At 35.3% G+C, this 21786-nt stretch overlaps 1 non-coding gene across 1 annotated transcript; it reads left to right on the top strand.

The window, feature by feature from the left end:
* Nucleotides 1–5011: 5011 nt before the first annotated feature.
* Nucleotides 5012–5119, top strand: LOC112798371 (small nucleolar RNA R71). Its single transcript, XR_003199984.1, has one exon. It is a non-coding gene; the product is annotated as a small nucleolar RNA R71 (small nucleolar RNA).
* Nucleotides 5120–21786: the final 16667 nt, after the last annotated feature.

Here is a 21786-nt window from a genome sequence, read left to right as displayed (position 1 = left end):
TCACTGCTCCAAAAGCAAGATTGATAGAAATCAACAAGCTCTTGTGATGATAAGTTGAAACCTCGGTCCAATGAAATTAGACATGGCTTCACAGCCAGCCAGATTTCAACAAATCATCATGAAACTCTAGAATTCATCTTCAAGAATTCCGAAAAAAAAAATACCTAATCTAAGCAACAAGATGAACCGTCAGTTGTCCAAACTCAACAATCCCCGGCAACGGCGCCAAAAATTTGGTGCACGAAATTGTGATCAATACTTTTTCACAACTCAAATAATCCCTAGTAATGGCCCCAAAAACTTGGTGCTCAATACCATGGCATAAACACAACTTCGCACAACTAACCAGCAAGTGTACTGGGTCGTCCAAGTAATAAACCTTACGCGAGTAAGGGTCGATCCCACAGAGATTGTTGGTATGAAGCAAGCTATGGTCACCTTGTAAATCTCAGTCAGGCAAACTCAAATGGGTATGGTGATAAACGAATAAAGCATAAAGATAAAGATAGAGATACTTATGTAATTCATTGGTAGGAACTTTAGATAAGCGTATGAAGATGCCTTCCCTTCCGTCTCTCTGCTTTCCTACTGTCTTCATCCAATCCTTCTTCCTCCTTTCCATGGCAAGCTTAAGCAAGGGTTTCACCATTGTCAGTGGCTACCTCCCATCCTCTCAGTGGAAATGTTCAACGCACCCTGTCACGGCACGGCTATCCATCTGTCGGTTCTCGATCAGGCCGGAATAGAATCCAGTGATTCTTTTGCGTCTGTCACTAATGCCCCGCCCTCAGGAGTTTGAAGCACGTCACAGTCATTCAATCATTGAATCCTACTCAGAATACCACAGACAAGGTTAGACCTTCTGGATTCTCTTGAATGCCGCCATCAGTTCTAGCCTATACCACGAAGACTCTGATCTCACGGAATGGCTGGCTCATTTGTCAGGTGAGCACTCGGTTGTCAGGCGATCAACCATGCATCGTGTATCAGGAATCCAAGAGATATTCACCCAATCGAAGGTAGAACGGAGGTGGTTGTCAGTCACACGTTCATAGGTGAGAATGATGATGAGTGTCACGGATCATCACATTCATCAAGTTGAAGAACAAGTGATATCTTAGAACAAGAACAAGCGGAATTGAATAGAAGAACAATAGTAATTGCATTAATACTCGAGGTACAGCAGAGCTCCACACCTTAATCTATGGTGTGTAGAAACTCCACCGTTGAAAATACATAAGAACAAGGTCTAGGCATGGTCGAATGGCCAGCCTCCAAAAGTGGGTTCAATCATAAAAACATGATCAAAAGCTTTCCAGATTGAAAGATCTCCAATACAATAGTAAAAGGTCCTACTTATAGAAAACTAGTAGCCTAGGGTTTACAGAGATGAGTAAATGACATAAAAATCCACTTTCGGGCCCACTTGTTGTGTGCTTGGGCTGAGCATTGAAGCATTTTCGTGTAGAGACTCTTCTTGGAGTTAAACGCCAGCTTTTATGCCAGTTTGGGCGTTTAACTCCCATTTTGGTGCCAGTTCCGGCGTTTAACGCTGGAATTCCTGAGGGTGACTTTGAACGCCGGTTTGGGCCATCAAATCTTGGGCAAAGTATGGAAAGCCCAGGATGTCTACTTTCCAACGCCGTTGAGAGCGCGCCAATTGGGCTTCTGTAGCTCCAGAAAATCCACTTTGAGTGCAGGGAGGTCAGAATCCAACAGCATCTGCAGTCCTTTTCAGTCTCTGAATCAGATTTTTGCTCAGGTCCCTCAATTTCAGCCAGAAAATACCTGAAATCACAGAAAAACACACAAACTCATAGTAAAGTCCAGAAAAGTGAATTTTAACTAAAAACTAATAAAAATATACTAAAAACTAACTAGATCATACTAAAAACATACTAAAAACAATGCCAAAAAGCGTACAAATTATCCGCTCATCAGCCTTGCACTCTCTTTTTGGATTCTCTTCAGTATTGCTTGGGAGAGTACTAGGAGGGGTTTCAGTGATTTTCTTACTTAACTGGCCCACTTGTGCCTCCAAATTTCTAATGGATGACCTTGTTTCACTCATGAAACTTAAAGTGGCCTTAGACAGATCAGAGACTATATTTGCTAAGCTAGAGGAGCTCTGCTCAAAATGCTCTGTCTGTTGCTGAGAAGATGATGGAAAAAGCTTGTTATTGCTAAGCCTATTTCTTCCACCATTGTTAAAGCCTTGTTGGGGCTTTTATTGATCCTTCCATGAGAAGTTTGGAAGATTTCTCTATGAAGAATTATAGGTGTTCCTATAGGGTTCACCCATGTAGTTTACCTCTGCCATTGCAGGGTTTTCAAGATCATAAGCTTCTTCTTCAGAAGATGCCTCTTTAGTACTGTTGGATGCATTTTGCTATCCATTCAGACTTTGAGAAATCATGTTGACTTGCTGAGTCAACATTTTGTTCTGAGCCAATATGACATTCAGAGCATCAATTTCAAGAACTCCCTTCCTCTGAGGCGTTGATGACATGTCATCATATACCTATTTTTTTAGCTAATTTCACTTGTTTCATTAGTTTTTATGCACTTTCTTACATCATAAGTAAGTGATTTGGAGTGAAATTGCATGATTTCCTTAAATCAATCAACCACCCTTTAATTGACACAAAATCATGAAGTTTGAGCTAAAATTAATTGATTTTAAATGAATTTTAAGCTTTGTGAATTTTGTGATACTTTGATTGGTTGTTTTGATTGCTTGTAGGAAAAAAAACGGTTGAAAAAAGGGTTTTGGGGCATACTTTGAAGTTAGGACACACTTTGATGCCTTAGGCCACGCTTTTAAAAGCGTGGCCCATGACCATGAACAAAAGGCCAATGGCGCTAAGTTAATTGATCCAACTGAGCGCTACAAGTAAATCAAAGGAAGGGTACAACACAAGGCATCATCATGTAGCGTTAAGTTAACAATTGTTAACTTTTTCGGTTTTTTTTAGCAGCATGACTATGCCTCCTTTAAAGAGCCATAACTTGAGCTATAGATGTCCAATTAATGTGCTTCTAATTGTGTTGGAAAGCTGACATTCAGAGCTTTCCAAGGATATATAATAATCCATATTTGGCGTACAATTGAAGCACAAGTGAAAGGCATCTTTAAGACCCAAAAATCAACTAAAAATGGGGCAGCCAAGGCTCGAAGTGGGAACCAGGGTAGCACCCAAGGGAGCATAGTGCTCAGTTAAATTAAGTTAACTTTATCGTGCCTCATTCAAAGAAAAGACAAGGAGAGGGGCACCAAATTGGCTTCACTGGATTCGAACTAACGAGCTCATTTCTTGCAAGGAAGGAACACTCCACTTGGCCAAGGAAAATAGGCCCTGAATTGCTTCCATCAGGGCTCGAACCAAGCACCTTGAGCTTACCAAGGGAGGCGCTACACTAAGGCAAGGGGCGCTCAGTTAAAACATTTTCATTGAGTGCTACCCTGATGCTTGCCACAAGGAGCTTGGTGCGCAACACAAAGGAGCCAATGACACAAGGTTTGGGCGCTCAGTTAGAAAATTTTAACTGAGCGCTACCCTGGAGTAATGCACGCAACAAATTGAGCCTGGGACCAAGACTTGGAGCGCTCAGTTAACTTAGTTAACTGAACGCTCCCCTGGGAGGTACACTATGGGTCCAATTTTCATTTAATTGCCACTTTGGATCCAATTCTTCATGAAATTAAAAGGCCTACTCCAAATTCTGAAATCCAAAGCAAGCAAAGCCCACATCATCACTCAAAGGCACAAGAACAAGCTAGATTAGGAATTTCATTTAATTTGCAATTTGTTCTCAATTTCAATTTCACTTTCACTTTGTAAAGCCTATATAAGCCATCATTTTCATCTTTGTTAACGGAGCTCCACTAGGAAAGGCTGGCTCCACTAGGGAGCATTAGGATTAGGATTAGAGAGCTCTCTCTTTTTAGTTTTCTTTTCTTTGTTTTTTGAATCTTGGGTGGAGAATTGAAGGAGTTCTATTTCATTCTCCCTATGAGATTTCCCTTTGTTTGCCTTGCTGCATAATTTCAGTAAATTACAATTTGAATCAAAGTTCTCTTACTGCTCTCATCTTCATTTCTCTTCAATCTGTCTGCTGTTGAATCAAGGAACGGCTTGAGATCTAGACCTATTTTCTAGTCTCTTTGATTCCCTGAGATCTTCAATTTTATTTTGTAATTGCGCTGAGCTCTTGGCTACTCTTCTGTTTTTGTTATTTCATTAATTGTTGACTCCTCTTAAGGATTTGAGAATTGATCTAAGTTTTCTTGCTACTTTTAATTCTCCTGCACTTCTACATTTCTATTTTGATATTGGATCAATCTGTTTCTGAGTTTCCTCATCTGAGAGCTTCTTTAAATTTTCTGCAATTTTACATTTGAGCTTAATGTGATCTGAATTTACTTTTCAAGCAATTTAATTCCCCTGCAATTGTTCTAAGCCTTGATTTACTGCTTTCATCTAATTTCTCTGCTCCCACTTCCCTTTACATTTGATGCAATTTATATTTCTTGTCATTTAAGATTCTATCAATTTACATTTCTTCCTCTTTAAGTTTTTTGCCTATTTACATTATGTCATTTACAATTCTTGTCAAATTACTTTCTGTTGGCTATATTTCCTCTAATTTCACTTCAATGTTAGCTTGACTAAACTAATCACCCACTAAAGTTGCTTGATCCATCAATCCCTGTGGGATCGACCTCACTCTAAGTGAGTTATTACTACTTGATGCGACCCGGTACACTTGCCGGTTAGATTTGTGTGTTGGGAATTCATTTTTCCATAAAAACACCATCAGGCATCCCATTATTCACAGAATTCCTCTCAGAAGTGTACATGAATTGGTTATTTGCAACCATGTCAATGAGTTCTTGAGCTTCTGCAGGTATTTTCTTTAGGTGAATGGATCCACCTGTAGAATGGTCCAGTGACATCTTAGAGAACTCAGATAGACCATAATAGAATATATCCAAAATTGTCCACTCTGAAAGCATGTTAGAAGGACACCTTTTTGTCATCTGCTTGTATCATTCCCAAGCTTCATAGAGGGATTCACCATCTTTTTGTTTGAAGGTCTGAACATCCACTCTAAGCTTGCTCAGCTTTTGAGGAGGAAAGAACTTAGCCAAGAAGGCCGTGACCAGCTTATCCCAAGAGTCCAGGCTATCTTTAGGTTGTGAGTCCAACCATGTTCTAGCTTTGTCTCTTACAGCAAAAGGAAAAAGCATGAGCCTGTAGACTTCAAAATCTACTCCATTAGTCTTAACAGTCTCACAGATCTGCAAGAACTCAGTTAAAAACTGGTAGGGATCTTCTGATGGAAGTCTATGGAACTTGTAGTTCTGTTGCATTAGAGCAACTAGTTGAGGTTTCAGCTCAAAATTGTTTGCTCCAATGGCAGGGATTGAGATGCTTCTTCCATCAAATTTGGAAGTAGGTGTAGTATAATCACCAAGCATCCTTCTTGCATTATTATTTTCAGTTGTCATCTCCTCTTCCTTTTCAAAAATTTCTGTAAGGTTGTCTCTCGATTTTTGTAATTTAACTTCTCTTAATTTCCTCTTCAGAGTCTTTTCAGGTTCAGGATCTGCTTCAACAAGAATATTCTTGTCCTTGCTCCTGCTCATATGAAAAAGAAGGGAACAGAAAATAATAATAGGGATCTTCTTTACCACAGTAGGGAGATTCCTTTATGTTAGTAGAAGAAGAAAAGAATAGAAGAAGAAAAAGAGGAAAATTCGAACTCAGAGAGGAAGAGGAGGTTCGAATCTTAAGATGAAGAGAAGTGTTAGTAAATGAATAAATAAATAGAAAGAGATGAGAGAGAAGAGTTTTCAAAAATTAACTAAAATAAAAGAAAAATATTAAAGTTAAAATTTGAAAATTAAGAAAATGAATAAAATAAAAATTAAAATTTGAAACAATTAGTTAAAAAAAGAATTTTGAAAAAGAGGGAAGTTATTTTCGAAAATTAGAGAGAAAAAAGTAGTTAAGTGGGTTTGAAAAAGATAAGAGACAAACAAAAAGTCAATTAGTTAGTTGAAAAAGATTTGAAATTCAATTTTGAAAAGATAGGAAGTTAGAAAAGATTTTTGAAATTGATTTTGAAAAAGATATGATTTAAAAAAGATATTTTGAAAAGATATGATTGAAAAAGATATTTTGGAAAAGATTTGATTTTTAAAAGTAAAATTGATTACTTGACTAACAAGAAACTAAAAGATATAACTCTAGAATTTAAAGATTGAACCTTTCTTAACAAGAAAGTAACAAACTTCAAATTTTTTAATCAATCACATTAATTGTTAGTAAAGTTTTTGAAATTTTGAAATAAGGATAAGAAAAAGATTTTGAAAATCAATTTTAAAAAATTTTCGAAAATACAAAAGAAAAATGAAAAAGATTTGATTTTTGAAAAAGTTTTGAAAAGATAAGATTTTTAAAATTGAAATCTTGACTTGACTAACAAGAAACAACCTATTTTAAAAATTATTGACTAAGTCAACCCAAAGATTTCGAATTTTTGAGAGAAATAAGGAAAAGATATTTTTTTATTTTTTCAGTTTTTAATGATGAGAGAGAAAAATAACAAAAATGACTCACAACATGAAAATTATGAATCAAAACACATGATGCATGCAAGAACACTATGAATGTCAAGATGAACACCAAGAACACTTTGAAGATCATGATGAACATCAAGAACTTATTTTTGAAAAATTTTCAACAAAAGAAAAACATGCAAGACACCAAACTTAGAAATTTTCAATGCTTAGACACTATGAATGCAAAAATGCATATGAAAAATAACAAAAGACACAAAACAAGAAAATATGAAGATCAAATAAGGAGACTTATCAAGAACAACTTGAAGATCATGAAGAACACCATGCATGAAATTTTCGAAAAATGCATAAATTTTTAAAAACATGCAATTGACACCAAATTTAAAAATTGACTCAAGACTCAAATAAGAAACACAAAATATTTTTGGTTTTTATTATTTTATTAATTTTTTTGTATTTTTTTTCAAAAATTTATTTTTAGAAAAACGAAAAGAAGAAAAAAATTTTAAAAGATTTTTGAAAACATTTTGAAAAGAAAATTACCTAATCTGAGCAATAAGATGAATCGGCAGTTGTCCAAACTGGAACAATCCCCGGCAATGGCGCCAAAAACTTGATAGCGCAAAATTGTGAATTACACTTTTTATAACTCGAACAATTCTTAGTAATGACTCCAAAATCTTGGTGCACACTACTATGGTTCACTCACATTCTTCACAACTTCGCACAACTAACCAGCAAGTGCACTGGATCGTCCAAGTAATAAACCTTCTGTGAGTAAGGGTTGATCCCACGGAGATTGTTGGTATGAAGCAAGCTATAGTCATCTTGTAAATCTCAGTCAGGCAGATTATAATGGTTATAAAGGTTTTCGAAAATAATAATAAATAAAGCATAAAATAAAGATAGAGATACTTATGTAAATCATTGGTGAGAATTTCAGATAAGTGTATGGAGTTGCTTTGTCCTTGTTAAATCTCTACTTTCCTACTGCCTTCCTTCAATCCTTCATACTCCTTTCCATGGCAAGCTGTATGTAGGGCATCACCATTGTCAATGGCTACTTCCCATCCTCTCAGTAAAAATGGTCCAAATGCTCTTGTCACAGCATGACTAATCATCTGTCGGTTCTCGATCATGTCGGAATAGAATCCATTGATTCTTTTGCGTCTGTCACTATGCCCAACAATAGCGAGTTTGAAGCTCGTCACAGTCATTCAATCCTTGAATCATACTCGGAATACCACAGACAAGGTTTAGACTTTCCAGATTCTCAAGAATGGCCGCCAATAATTCTAGCTTATACCACGAAGATTCTGGTTAAGGAATCCAAGAGATATTCACTCTAGCTTTCACTTGTAGAATGGAAGTGGTTGTCAGGCACGCGTTCATAGGGACGGATGGTGATGAGTGTCACGGATCATCACATCCATCAGGTTGAAGTACGAGTGATATCTTAGAACAAGAATAAGCGGAATTGAATAAAAGATAATAGTAATTGCATTAAAACTCGAAGTACAGCAGAGCTCCACACCTTAATCTATGGTGTGTAAAAATTCCACCATTGAAAATACATAAATGATCAAGGTTCAGGCATGGCCAAATGGCTAGCCCCCAAAGTCTAAGAACTAAACGTCAAAGATAGATACCAAGATAAAGACGAGACCAAGATGTCTAATAAAATAGTAAAATGTCCTATTTATACTAGACTAGTTACTAGGGTTTACAGAAATAAGTCTAAATGCAGAAATCCACTTTCGGGGCCCACTTTGGTGTGTGCTTGGGCTGAGCTTGAGCTTTACACGTGCAGAGGCTTCTTTGGAGTTAAACGCAAAGTTGTAACGTGTTTTTGGCGTTTAACTCTGGTTTGTGACGTGTTTCTGGCGTTTGACTTTAGAATGCAGCATGGAACTGGCGTTGAATGCCAGTTTGTGTCGTCTAAACTCGAACAAATTATGGACTATTATATATTGCTGGAAAGCTCTGGATGTCTACTTTCTAACGCCGTTGAGAGCTCGCCATTTGGAGTTTTGTGGCTCTATAAAATCCATTCCGAGTGCAAGGAGGTCAGAATCCAACAACATCAGTAGTCCTTTTTCAGCCTGAATAAGATTTTTGCTCAGGTCCCTCGATTTCAGCCAGAAAATACCTAAAATCACATAAAAACACACAAACTCATAGTAAAGTCCAGAAATGTGAATTTTGCATAAAAACTAATGAAAACATCCCTAAAAGTAGCTAGATCTTACTAAAAATCACCTAAAAACAATGCCAAAAAGTGTATAAATTATCCGTTCATCAGGCTACATTGCAGGACCACAACAGTTCAGTCTCAAAAGGGGTAAAAGGAAGGATGATATTTATTTGACTAAAGAAATAATCATAAGCATAGAAAAAGGGTCGTTCCCTTTGAGTCAAAAGAGGAAAACTAACCCTCTCTTCAGGGTCAGGTGACATTAACTCTTAATTCTTCTCTTGATCCCTACTACTACAAATCCTATGGAACCTCCTAAATCTCGTGCAGTACTCTGGGTTAGTCACTGTCACACACATCAAAACTATGGAGTCCAGCCAGTCCGACAAGCTGTCAGGAATCTTAGTAGACATCTCAACAATATTTTTGCGAGAAGACATAGGCCAATTATTCCTACAGTAAAAAAAAAGAAAAATTGGATTACTACTAAACAACTCAGGCAAATAAGGAAACAACTCGGACAAAAATGTCAGAAACATCAAAAGTTAGATACGGCAGTAAAAGGGAGACTCCAGGACTCACACTAAAGTCCAGGGGCACCCTTTGGAGGCAGTAACAAGAAAAGAACCCAGGAAATCAACATTCTATACCCTAAACATCCCTCAACAAGAAAACACAATTCTCCTCCGGAAAACAGCAAAGAAAGTCACCATCACAGACCACACAAAGAATCATCAAAAGCAACAATCATTTTCCTACCAACAGGTCAAAACAAAAGCTAGAACTTTTATACAAAAGGAGTCAGGCAGCGATGAAAGGAAATAGGAACAGCAACAGAAAACCTAAGCAAAATCACTAAGAAAGCAAACGACAAAAGAAAAGTCACAACAATCGATCAAGACACAAAGACGCAAACTTTTTGCAGCAAAAACCAAAGTTTTTCAGAGCGAAACCCGAATACAAAGTCAAAAGCTTCACACAATTATCGAAAGTAAAAAGAGAGAAGAAAGAAAGAACGAATAACATGTAGAAGAGAAGATGATAAATGGCTCAAAGTCAAGATCGACGATATCTACACCAAACAGTCACTTTGAGGTGAAGAAAGTAGAGGGCTTGGAAGCACGAAAACAAGAAAACGAAGCGTTAACAGCAAGTAACAAGCTAGGAGCAAGGACAAAGGAGAGAAAGAAACTGTAAAAATGATTCCTTAGATTTCAAAATGAAAGTTCAAAAGAGGGAAAAAAGGGAACGGCGAAGGGAATTAATGGGCCTTTAAAACCCCCGAACGTTTCCAAGGAAGGCAAAACGCGCGTTGCAATTTAAAAGGAAAAAGAAGAAAAACGCTTGGCATTCAAGAAAGTCCCAACAGGAGTTACACGGAAGATCGACAAAAGGCAAAATGCTTGAGCACGGCTTCCCAAAAAGGGGTCGGAGTCTAAAAGACACGACCTCAAAGGAAAGACCGAGCTCAAGCAGGGGCACTGTTCATACTCGACTCGGGCTGACCAAAAACACAAGTGACTGACCTCTTCAGGTTGGGTCGCACCGACCCCCTCTTGAAAGAGTTCGACCAAATCACCATAGAAGCCCAAAACGGGCCCAAATGAAGGAACACAGCCCAATCTAAAGGCAGCCAAAGCCTAGGAAGATAAAGGCGGTTCCCCTTAAAGATAAGATGACTTCACTCAAAGATAAGATAAGATAATTAAACTTATCTTATAGGATGCTCACTACTATAAATACACTGGAGCACCCAGGTATAACTCATACTCTAATTCTACTATAAACCTGCTTAAAGCCCGTGCTAACTTAAGCATCGGAGTCTCTTGTAGGTACCTCCACCCTCCGGTGATGAAGGATCAGCAGCACCGCCAAACCCAGCAAGTCGGACACGTCAGCTCCGACCACCACCGCAAATCTCGTCCAAGATCGACCTACAGTTTCGGTTAACCCTCGGAATAATTAGGTTGAAGATTTTTTATTTTGTTCTTGTCTCGTGAAGATTGTCCTACAGAAGATGAGAAAGATGGATGTGTGGCACGCTTTAGGATACGTCCACCAATGTATTTGTCCAAATGTCCTTGCCGGGCTAAGCGTTCAAGCAAGTCTTTGGCTATGACACACTCATTAGTAGTGTGCTCGTGTTTCTGATGAAAAGCACAACAATTTGTTTTGTCCACATTCTTCATATCTTGTTAGGTTCCAACCTTTCTAGAAGGTTTGATTAGCTTTGAATTCAGAATTTCCTTGATAATTTCCTCCCTCTTGGTGTTGAATTGGGTATAAGAATCATAACGCAGTGTCAATCAGAAAGGTTTCTTCTTGTCCCAAGCTTTATCGTCATCCTTACTGGTTTAATCTTCTCGAATTTTTGAGCTTGGCATAGCTCTTCAATCTCCATTTGAACTTTGGCCCTTTGGCTTTCTCTCGAAACTCAGCCAAGGTTTTGGGTTTGGCCACTATGATGGCCTCTTCGAACTTTCCCGGGCAGAGTCTGCTCTTTATAGCGTGGAAGTGTACCTTAAGGTGAAGGTTTGGGATGCTCATTGCTACTTTGGTGAAGCGGGTGACATACTCCCTTAAGCTTTCGTGTTGCCTTTGCTTGATAGTGTTTAGATTGTCGGAATCATGTAATAAATGGAAGATGCAGCAACGAACTGATCTTCGAATTGCTTAGCGAGCTCCTGAAAACGTGAAATTGAACCTGCAGACAAAGATGAAAACCAATCAAGTGCAGAACCATCTAAAAAAGCAGGAAAACAATGACATAGAATAGGATGAAAAGTACCATTCACTATCATTATAGATCAAAATTTCTTAACGTGTCTTTTCGAATCTCCCAGGCCATCGTAGGGAGTCACAGTGATCGGTAATGCAAAGCTCTTATGCAATTTGAAATTCATGACATCGACCGTGAATGGTCCAATAGCGTTGTCCAATTCATCATCATCATCGTTTTGTTAATCTCTCTCTGGTTGTTGAGTTTCAGAGATGTGTGTTGGATAAGAATTTTCTTCATCGTCCTCTGGTTACTCATTGTGATTATCATTATTTTCAATTCGAGCATTAGTTAACTCGGCTATCTGATTTACCATTCATTGGTTTTCTTCTGCCATACGCTGATTAGCTTGTTGTAGCTCTGTTACCATCTAAAAAAGCTTGGACGATGTGGGAGGAGGCTGGTCAGCCATGAACAGGTATGAAAGTTTTGGGACCTAAAAAAAGAAGGGTTTTTATTTTTAGGCCCACAGTGGGCTCCAATTGTTCTTGTGGAGGTTGGCCACCGTATAGCTCGTCCATTGATGAATAATTGCAAACTCTCTATCGGGATGAGTTATACTTCGACAATGAGAGAATAAGGGGGTGGGTACCTGCAAAAGATACTCCGATACTCAACTTAGTGAGTGGATAATAAGCTTTGTAATATGCAATAATCTGAACAATATTCTTACCTTTTCTTTTATATCTGAAATGGAAGATAATGGTTGAGTCTTCCGAGTAATTTTGCTATCAAACAGAGAGTAATAGAGCATTTGAGTGTTTTGATATTTGCTTTGATGTTTATTACTGGTAACTGGCAATCTATAACGTATATAGACGAGTTATAATGTGTAACCAAGTTATAATGATCACATCAAATTTAATAAAATTTGAAAACAAAAGAACAAAAAGTCAAGCAGAATCTAATATTCCAAAATAGAAACAATAGTCTAAAGTAGGGATGCAAATAACCCTACCCGATCCAAACTCGAATATTTTAAACCCTAAAATATCTGTTTTAGATATATAACTAATCTAACTGATCATAATTAATTAACTTAGCCATCAGACGACAGTGGTGGATGGATGTCAAAATTGAAGTTCTCTATTTGGAACCAGGCACCTGTATCACATGCTTTCTTTATTCTAAAGTGGAGATTACTTTACACTTGTAGCAAAATAGCTTATAGTTGTCGCTGAACTAATTCTTACTAATAATGCATGGATGATGGAGCTTTGATTTTGTACTATAATATTAATTTATCACAGCAACTTGCGCTCGTTTCAACCAAATCTCTTTATGAATATGAGATATATATGTTACACATTTAAAACACGTTACCTTCCTTAACTTAGTTTGCTTTATATAATTATTGGCAAAAAGCGTGGCGGAAATGTTCAAGTATTTTAGACCATTCCGTTATCTTTATGATTATTGTTATATGAATAATTGATGAATAAATTAATATTTATGACAAGATTCATGTGAAATGATTTGTTGATATATTTAATCGACGAGACGTCAAATGATTATGATTCAAATTGAAAGGATTTTTAACACAATTATAAGATGGGGAGGCTTTTTTTCTAAACCTGACAAAAGTTAATGCATTTCTCTTTCACCTTCGAAAATATACGTCATTCATAATTAACTTGTTTTATACTATCTATCGCTTTTAAGTTAATTAATTTAATTATGCAGCCGATAAATTCATACAATATCATAGATATATTGAAATTAGTCAGGAATCAATCATTACACATAGAAATACACATTTAACATTTCAACCATATTTAATATATTGATTATTTAATAATTAATTATTTAATATATATATATATATATATATATTTATATATATATAATCACTAACTTAATAACTGACCTTTTCACATGCACATACATTTTTAAAATTTATATGATGTTGACCGCTGTCTTAATTATATCATTATATTCATCGTCACTAGTTCCACATCTGTATACTTTAAACTGTTTTAGAATATTTTTTCCCTTTAACTTACGTAACACAATATAATAAATAATAATGGAATTTTGTTGTGAGAAAGTTTTTAAATGTTGAGTTGACCTCTAATTTCATTTATTTTATAATTTTTTATTAAGTAAAATATTCATTATGCCCTATCACGATAATTAACGGTCAATTAATTAACCTTTTTAATTTACCCTGGCTACAATAAACTTGGGTTGAGATAACCTTTTAAAAACGTTTTCATAAACGCATAAAAGGTGATACTTTTGATTAAAAACAACGCTTATTGGCCAAACACAATATTTTTGGGAGAAATGAGCTATACGGCCACTATTTTTAACCTAAAACAATGTTTTTGCATCATAAGAAACACTTTTCATATTAATCTTTAAAAAACGTTACCTTTTTTTCTATAAAAACTAATTTTGAGCAAGGATTTTCTTAGAATTTTCAAAAGCAATCCTTGACAAAATATTTTATTACAACACTTTTAACGAATTATCCTTTAGCTAATATAAAAGCATACGTGAAGTATTGTTTTTTTAATATTTAAAGTAATACTTGTTTAAGTTTTTTTTATTCTCTTTTCAAATATCTAAAGCAACTCTATCTAAATTTATTTGGGATTGTCGTTTTTAAAAGATGTATAAACACACTCTAACAAAATTTAATTATTTAAACTAAATTTAATAAATAAAAAGAGAGGATAAGCTAATAAGATAATATATTGCATATCTATTAAATTACTATAAGAAAAATACCCATTCAGCCACATTTAAAAAGTGTACCTAAAAATGAAAAAAAATAATGTCTTAGACAAAGGCTACACTTTTCGAGCTATGGAGACGATTTATTGAGGGATGCCTATTCAGCCGTTGCCTATTCTCAAAGGCTACGCTTTTCTATGCCAAAGGCTACACTTTAGCATTTGGGAATAGGATGCACTTTTCAAGTGATGCTGTTCAGGATCAAAGACTACGCTTTTCAGCTTCCATGCTTACCAGAATAGGTTACACTTATCTTTGCTACCGCATCACCTTTTAAGTGTAGCCATATTTTATACCATAGCTACTCTATATAAGTGTAGCCTTATGTCTATCAATTTTTTTATATATACATATTTATAATATTTTAATAATCTTTTCTACAACTTAATATCTAATAATATTTATAATTTTGTATTTAGTAATATTTTTCTTTAATTTAATATTTATAATTCTATATTTTTAATTAAATTAGTTAAATATTATTAAATAAAAATAAATACATAAGTTGATCCATGAGTGCTATTCGCATCAATTGGAGAGTGTTGGGCATCTTGTAATAAAGCTTCAATTTCTTCTAGCCTCATTCCAGGTTCAGATCGCTGAAGTATTAATTTAACTATATTCGCAATCCATGAATCTCTTCCTCTTAGTGCTGTTGTTTGGCCTTCATGTCTCCAAGTTCATCCTTCAAAGTAGTGACTTCCTCTATGTGCTGCTTCTTGATTTCAAAAATTTCAGCATGCTTTTTTAAGTAACTTTGTGTAATAGATCTTTCATAGCACCTAACATGACCTAGTTGTTCTTTCCCAAATAAGGCTTCTAAAGCTTCCTCCTCTGTTTCACCAGCAGCTTGCTGATTTTCGAAGACATCTTGATTAGAAGAAACATTTAAAATGAATTTAATTACAGTATACTACAATTTGAAATATAATTATTAATGATTCAACAAACTCTTATAATTGCAACTTGTGTTTCCTAATTAACTTCTTTCCCTTTCCGACTTGTTCGAGTAGCAATGAACATTTCAAACATTTTTGATTCCTCATTTGTTTCTTTCGTCGCTTGCTACAAAATAAGGTCTTACTTCAGTTTCTACCTTCAATTTATGCAAATATAAGTTTTTCAGCCATAACTTAATTGGAAGACTAAATTAATGTAATCAGAATCATAAGTTTAGGTCATATTAAATATAAAATTGTTATTCCACGTTAAATAATTATACCAGAGCCACCCGTACTCTTTCTAAATTGATTGGCCCCATGCGGTGTGAAAACTTATGTTGTTCCTTATGTTGCTTGTTTCTTTGACCTATTGAGTATAATTGAATAAAAAGTTAGTGGATAGAAAAAGAGAACAATTAAGTATTGCTTGAGAAAATATAAGAGCAGTAAATTAGACTTGTAAAAAAATAGAATTGCATAAAATAGAATTGGTAGAAAATATAATTATAGAAAACAGAAATACAACAAATAGAATTGCACAAAACCAGAGCTGCAGAAAATACAAATACATTAAATAGAAGTGCAAAAAAAACAAAATTGGAACCAAAACAGAAATATAGCAAATAGAAGTGCATAGATTCTTTTTGAAAGTCGATGTGTAATTGGCACTTTAGTGTGTAGAGTTCTCAGTTTAGTTCCATGCTTTCATGAATGTTTCAGATTCTTTTTTATTTGCTTTTACAATCTATTTTGTTTGTGTCTTATGTCCTCGCTTTTAGTTTTGAAGGATAAATAAAAAATAAACAAATAATTATCATTATATACCTTGATTTTCTATCTTTGCTTACTTTAAGTATACATATTCTATAAAGATGTGGATTTAATATTTATGTATTTCAATTAATCTTCTTTATTAAATGGTAGATAAGTCGATATTTTTCTGACACTCAATATTACTTTCAAGTTAATAACCATTATGTCAAGAATAAGTTGAAGGTGGTTTTGTTTCCATTCTTGCATCGAGTAAGCATTAATGTGACTCCCTCTTGCATCTTTCCTTTGGTTTTTTTTTTTTTTTTGCAAAAACCAGAAATGTGAAATTCCATAATTGACCATTCTGCTATGCTGGGACATGACCTCCATGCATGAAATCAAAAGGATGGTGGACAAAATCGGGATGTAACCACGATAATGGAAAGTCATATGGTGCGTCAGGATCAAAGAGGGGTGAAGCTAACATGTGCTAAAAAGGATGATCTCTAACTATGTACATACAAACTCGAGGCTCCGTGACCACCATATAGAAGCTGTGAAGGACAAGATCCTTGTACAATATAAGGCTGCTCGAGCTCATAGAAAATGACACCTGTCTTCATCTGAAGCGGGAAGGAAGATAGGGGGTAAGAATTCGGAAGTTCTTAGTAGGATCTGGGTAAAAGAAGCTAAATGATTTCTTTTTATAAAAACATCCACGTGTCCCAGATCAATAAGACCATATTAAAGGACCATAGGGCAAACAACAATAAAGAGAAAATGGCACAAAGCATACAATCACAAGAGCAAGTTCAAAACATACACAAGAAATATGTGCAAACAAGTATGATGCATGTCCAGCCCTAGTACAGGTATTGAGCTCATCCGTCGGTTTTCGACCTGTGATAACGAAAAAATTAATTCTCTGTTAATAACTACCGGCAAGTACATCGAGTCGTATCAAGTAATAAAACTCACTAAAGAGTGAGGTCAATCCCACGAGGATTAACGGATTAAGCAATCAATGGTTGATTAATTAGCCTAGTTAGACAAGCACAATTGGATGATAAGGAACAAGAAAATGTAAATAACGTAAAAATAAAGGAAAGCAATAAAGTTCAAGAAATTAAATGGCAATAAAAGTAAAGTGTTGTAAAATAAAAGAGCAAGAAAAGTAAAGTATGGGAAAGTAAATATATAAAAGAAAAGTACAAGAAAGTAAATAACTAAAAGTAAAAGAAAAGAAGAGCATTGGAAGAGAGAGATATTAGACTCTCTGGATCAATTACTTTCATCTCATCCTCAATCAATGCATTCATTGATCTCTTGGCAATCTTAGGTAATTGAATCCCAATTCCTTGGCAATCCAATCTCTCTAAGCATGAACAATTGCCCAATTCCTTGATCTAATTGCTCATGGGAAGAGATGAAGTTTGGTCACTGATTATACCACACACCTTCATAGATTAAAGTATTGGTAAGATTACATGTAAGAAAGATTTCAAGCATGGTTCTATGATTTCTCTTCTAAGCCAATCACAAAACCCAAGTACATTCAATTTCTTTTCCAAGATAATTGAATGCTTGAATGAAGAACAAAATCTTTCTAGCAAATCAAGAGAAAAGAATGAAAAAGATGAATGATAAAAACAATTTAATTCATTGAAAAATAATAGAGTTCTCTTTCCCAATGGAAAGAATTAGTGATTCATAACTAAAATATTTACAATGTAAGAAAGAAATGGAAGAGAAGAGAAGTGTGAGTGAGAGAGTACGAAGACCCCTCCTCTATGGTGTGTCCATCCTTGATGTGATGCCCCTAATTCTATGAAGCTAAGGTCTTTATATAGGCTTTCCTTGATTACAAAATCAAATAAAATTAAAAGCAAATTACAATTAAATGAAAATTCCTATTCTAGGTGCTTCTTGTGCCTTTGATTGAGTGATGTTAATGGGCTATGCTTTCTTGCATGCTTCAAGGGTGTATTGGTATTTATTAGGGCCATTTTTGATGTCACAGACATTGAGAAATGCTCCCAGGCTCAGTTCAATGTTTAACCCAAAGTTGGACCCAACGTTTGACCCCAACGTTGGTGCACCAATGTTGGTAACAACGTCCGTTTCTGAAGCTCAAGCTTATTGTCCATCCCATACTATTATATATTGTTGGGAAGCCCTGAATGTCTACTTTTCAATGCTGTTATAAGTGCATCATTTGGATCTCTAAAACTCGAGTTATACTCCATGGAAGGTGAAGAGATTAGCTGGCCTTACTATAGGTTGATATTATGTTCATCTTTGCACTTTTGGGGTAAGTTTTCTCCTTCAAATTTAGTGTCCAACATGTAGTTCCATATATGCTTGGAAAGCTCTAAATTCCTACTTTCCGATGCCTTTGAAATCACCTTATTTGGAGCTCTGTAGCTCAAGTTATTTTTGTTTGAAGAAGGCACAGTCAGGCTGTCAGGAGCATAGTTTGAGGCATAGTTGGACCACCAACTATGGCTCCAACTATGGCACCTTGAACCCCTCTTGGCCAACATTTGAGGTAACATTTGAAATCCAACTTTGGTTTAAACGTTGCCTTCTCTTCCTTGCCTTTTGTCGAGCACGTTGGAGTGGCAACGTTGGTTCACCAACGTTCCCTCCAACGTTGGTGCTTCAATATTTGTGTATCAACGTTGGTTCCCCTCCACCGTTCACTCCAACTTTGCCACCAATGTTGGTTCTCCAACTTTGCTTTTCTTTGCCTTTTAAGCGCCTTTCTTCTTTCATGCTTGTTTTGTGCTTTTTACTTCCTTTTTCCATCAATTTCTGCAAAATAGATTAACTCAAAGTGATGAAAATAATCTATGATTTAAGCACAAAAATACTTAATAATTAAGCATGATCAGTGAAAATTAAAGGTAAAAAAGCATAGAAAAACAAGCCATGATGCCCTAGCATCAACCCGCACCTGACATTACATCCTTACGAACGTTGACTCTCATTGCCATCGCTTCAGGGTATAGTTCCCGATACACTCTTGGGTTATAGTTCCCGCACGCTCTTGGGCTATAGCGCTCGTACTGCTCCCAAAATAAAAGTGACGGGTCACACTCTTGGGCTATAGCACCCGTACCGCTCTTAGGCAATCCGCCGGATAAATCGACGACAAGAAAATTCATTGGTGTTGCCTTTTCAAACCTCAATCATCTCATCACATAATCAAATACCTCTCAAGATATAATAATTCTTTATCCATAATACTACAATTTTTGCAAAATAATAAACTAAAACAGAACGGGTCATGAGATTTAACTTAAAAATTAGTTTTCCAAATATCTTAGAGTTATTCCTAAATTTTATAAATACTTTTTAAAAATATGCCTAAATATGCCCACGGGAATAAAATGCATAAATATGCGTAAACTTTAAAAAATGGCATATTCTACATGTTACTTTAATTAAATTGACGTACTTTAAAATTACTCTAAATTACTCTGAACTTTTATAAAAGAGATCCAGTATTCCCTAGTTACTTTATAAATTATTTAGAATATTTTATAAACTTTCAAACACCCAAAACTTCATTAAAAATAAGTAAATTGAGCACGGTTCTTCCATTTTCAAAATAAAACCTTTTTTGTTCAATTAAAATCATATTTATCCCAAAACCGTCTTTTGCTTTAAACTCTTTATTTCAACCAATTATTTTTCTTCAAAAATCAAACTCAATTAATTTCAATAAAATTCATATATTTATAAATAAACAATTTTATTCATTAAATTTTTCTCAAAAGCCAAGCCTCTGCTCCTTTTTACTCAAAACCTCCGTTCAAAATATTCATTTAGTTATAATTAATTCCAAATCAAAGTTCAATCGTCAGAACTAAGTTGCATAATATTATATATGTCAGATTCCAGCCAATTATCCAACAACAACATCTCAAGCTTTATTTCTCATTATGGCCGAAACACAACAACAAATCCAGCAACAATTTAGCTAAAATTTCAACAGCAAACAATCACATATTTGAGCAACAAACATCAACAGACAACAATCCAACCACATGTATCAATTATTTCATAATATTAACTAATTAAAGAGTTATACCCTACTTCTGTAAAGCGCAGAAGAAACACAAGATACTTCGGCCAAACAGAACACAAACATAAAAGACTCAATGGTTCCTTCCCTCCTTTGGTTCGGCCGAACTAGTTCCTAGCAAGACCATCTCCACTTCGCGATTCCACTGAACAAAACACACGTCACCGCATAAAGGAGGAAGATAGGTCACTTTGATCGGATCAAAATTTTTGTTAGGGTCACAGATTAAGAAATCAAGCTCAGAAAGTTGGAAAATCAACAAAAATCCTCCATGCATGTGGAATTAGTGACCAATGTCACTAAATTAGATGGGGAAGGCATGCGTTGTGACACGTGGTGCATTAAGCACTGCGTGTCATGTTTTTGAGCTGCTGAGTCAGTGAGGTTAAATTTTTAAATATCTTGAAAGGTAATTAAGGTAATTAGACATGGTAAAAACTCAAATAATTGTATCAAGTGGTGGTATTTAATTAGAATAACGATTGGATAAATTATTAATGTAAATGACATTAGTAAAGTCGAGCTTTTTCAATCTTCTAGGTCCAATATCAAGTGATCGTCCTTCATCAAATAAAATTAAATAATAACATAATATTAATATTACATTATTATTCATTTTAGTTAAAGATCGTAGAAAGAAAAACTTATCATAGACGTTATGCGAATAAAACGTAAAACATGCATACACGACTTTAATGCGGAAACCAGGATGTTACATTAATCATATTAATTATAACATTATATCCTTAACTATTAGACATCCTTCCAATCACCACTTAATGTTCCATTTTACAATTTGAATTTCGTATTTAAGAATGCAATAAAGACTAATAATAATAAATAAATAAAATAATAATCTTCATTAAATAACTTTAATTGCAATTGATTTATAATTCCTTTATTTCATTTTATTATTATTGCACGAGTGAGGAAACGTAAATGCCTTGCTTCATTTCATTGTAATTGCTAGAAGAATTGTGAAGGATTTAAAGGCTCTGAGGCAAAAAGCATTTTAGTGCAATTGAAGCACAATCAGGAACGTCTATATTAACTACATAAAAATCACGACTTTAGTTCAATTGGAAGCACAATTAGGATAGGCCAAAGAAATTTACAACAAGTCGTAACATTGTAAATAGTATGACATTTGAATTCGACCTTAACACGATACTTATATCAGAAGGAGTTGAAGAATTTGAACAACATACGGACTCACCCAATAAGGTTGTTACCAGTCAACCAATTTCTGAGAATATAGAAAACCACATTAGCTTTAATGAGGTATGGTAATAAAGTGGTTTATTTTTTCGTGTGTTTTTATGTGCAGTTATACTTATATCATACTGACAAACCCCATTTTGAGGGTTTATCTTGTGCTAATTTCAAGGGTTTTATCAATGATTCCACACACTTTCTGTATGAAAATACAAGGATTTGCATTCCTTTCCTAGTTTTGCACCATGGATGAAAACATACTTATTTTGCACTAAAATATATACATTTCTAATCCTCTCTCGATGCCATTCGATGCCGTGACCCGTGTGTTAAGTGGTTCCAGAATACAGGGCAGGAGTGGACCGGAAGAGAGAAGGAAGATGGGAGCAAAGGAAGGGAGCAAGAGAATCAAGCCTTGGAAATCTCGGCAGGGGTGCGTGCACGCACTTGACGCGTCCGCGTGGATAGAACGACTAGAAGCCGAAG

The sequence above is a fragment of the Arachis hypogaea genome, chromosome 4, assembly GCF_003086295.3.
Source record: "Arachis hypogaea cultivar Tifrunner chromosome 4, arahy.Tifrunner.gnm2.J5K5, whole genome shotgun sequence".
In the NCBI taxonomy this organism is placed as follows: Eukaryota; Viridiplantae; Streptophyta; class Magnoliopsida; order Fabales; family Fabaceae; genus Arachis; species Arachis hypogaea.
This window is presented reverse-complemented; position numbering and strand designations above follow the sequence as displayed.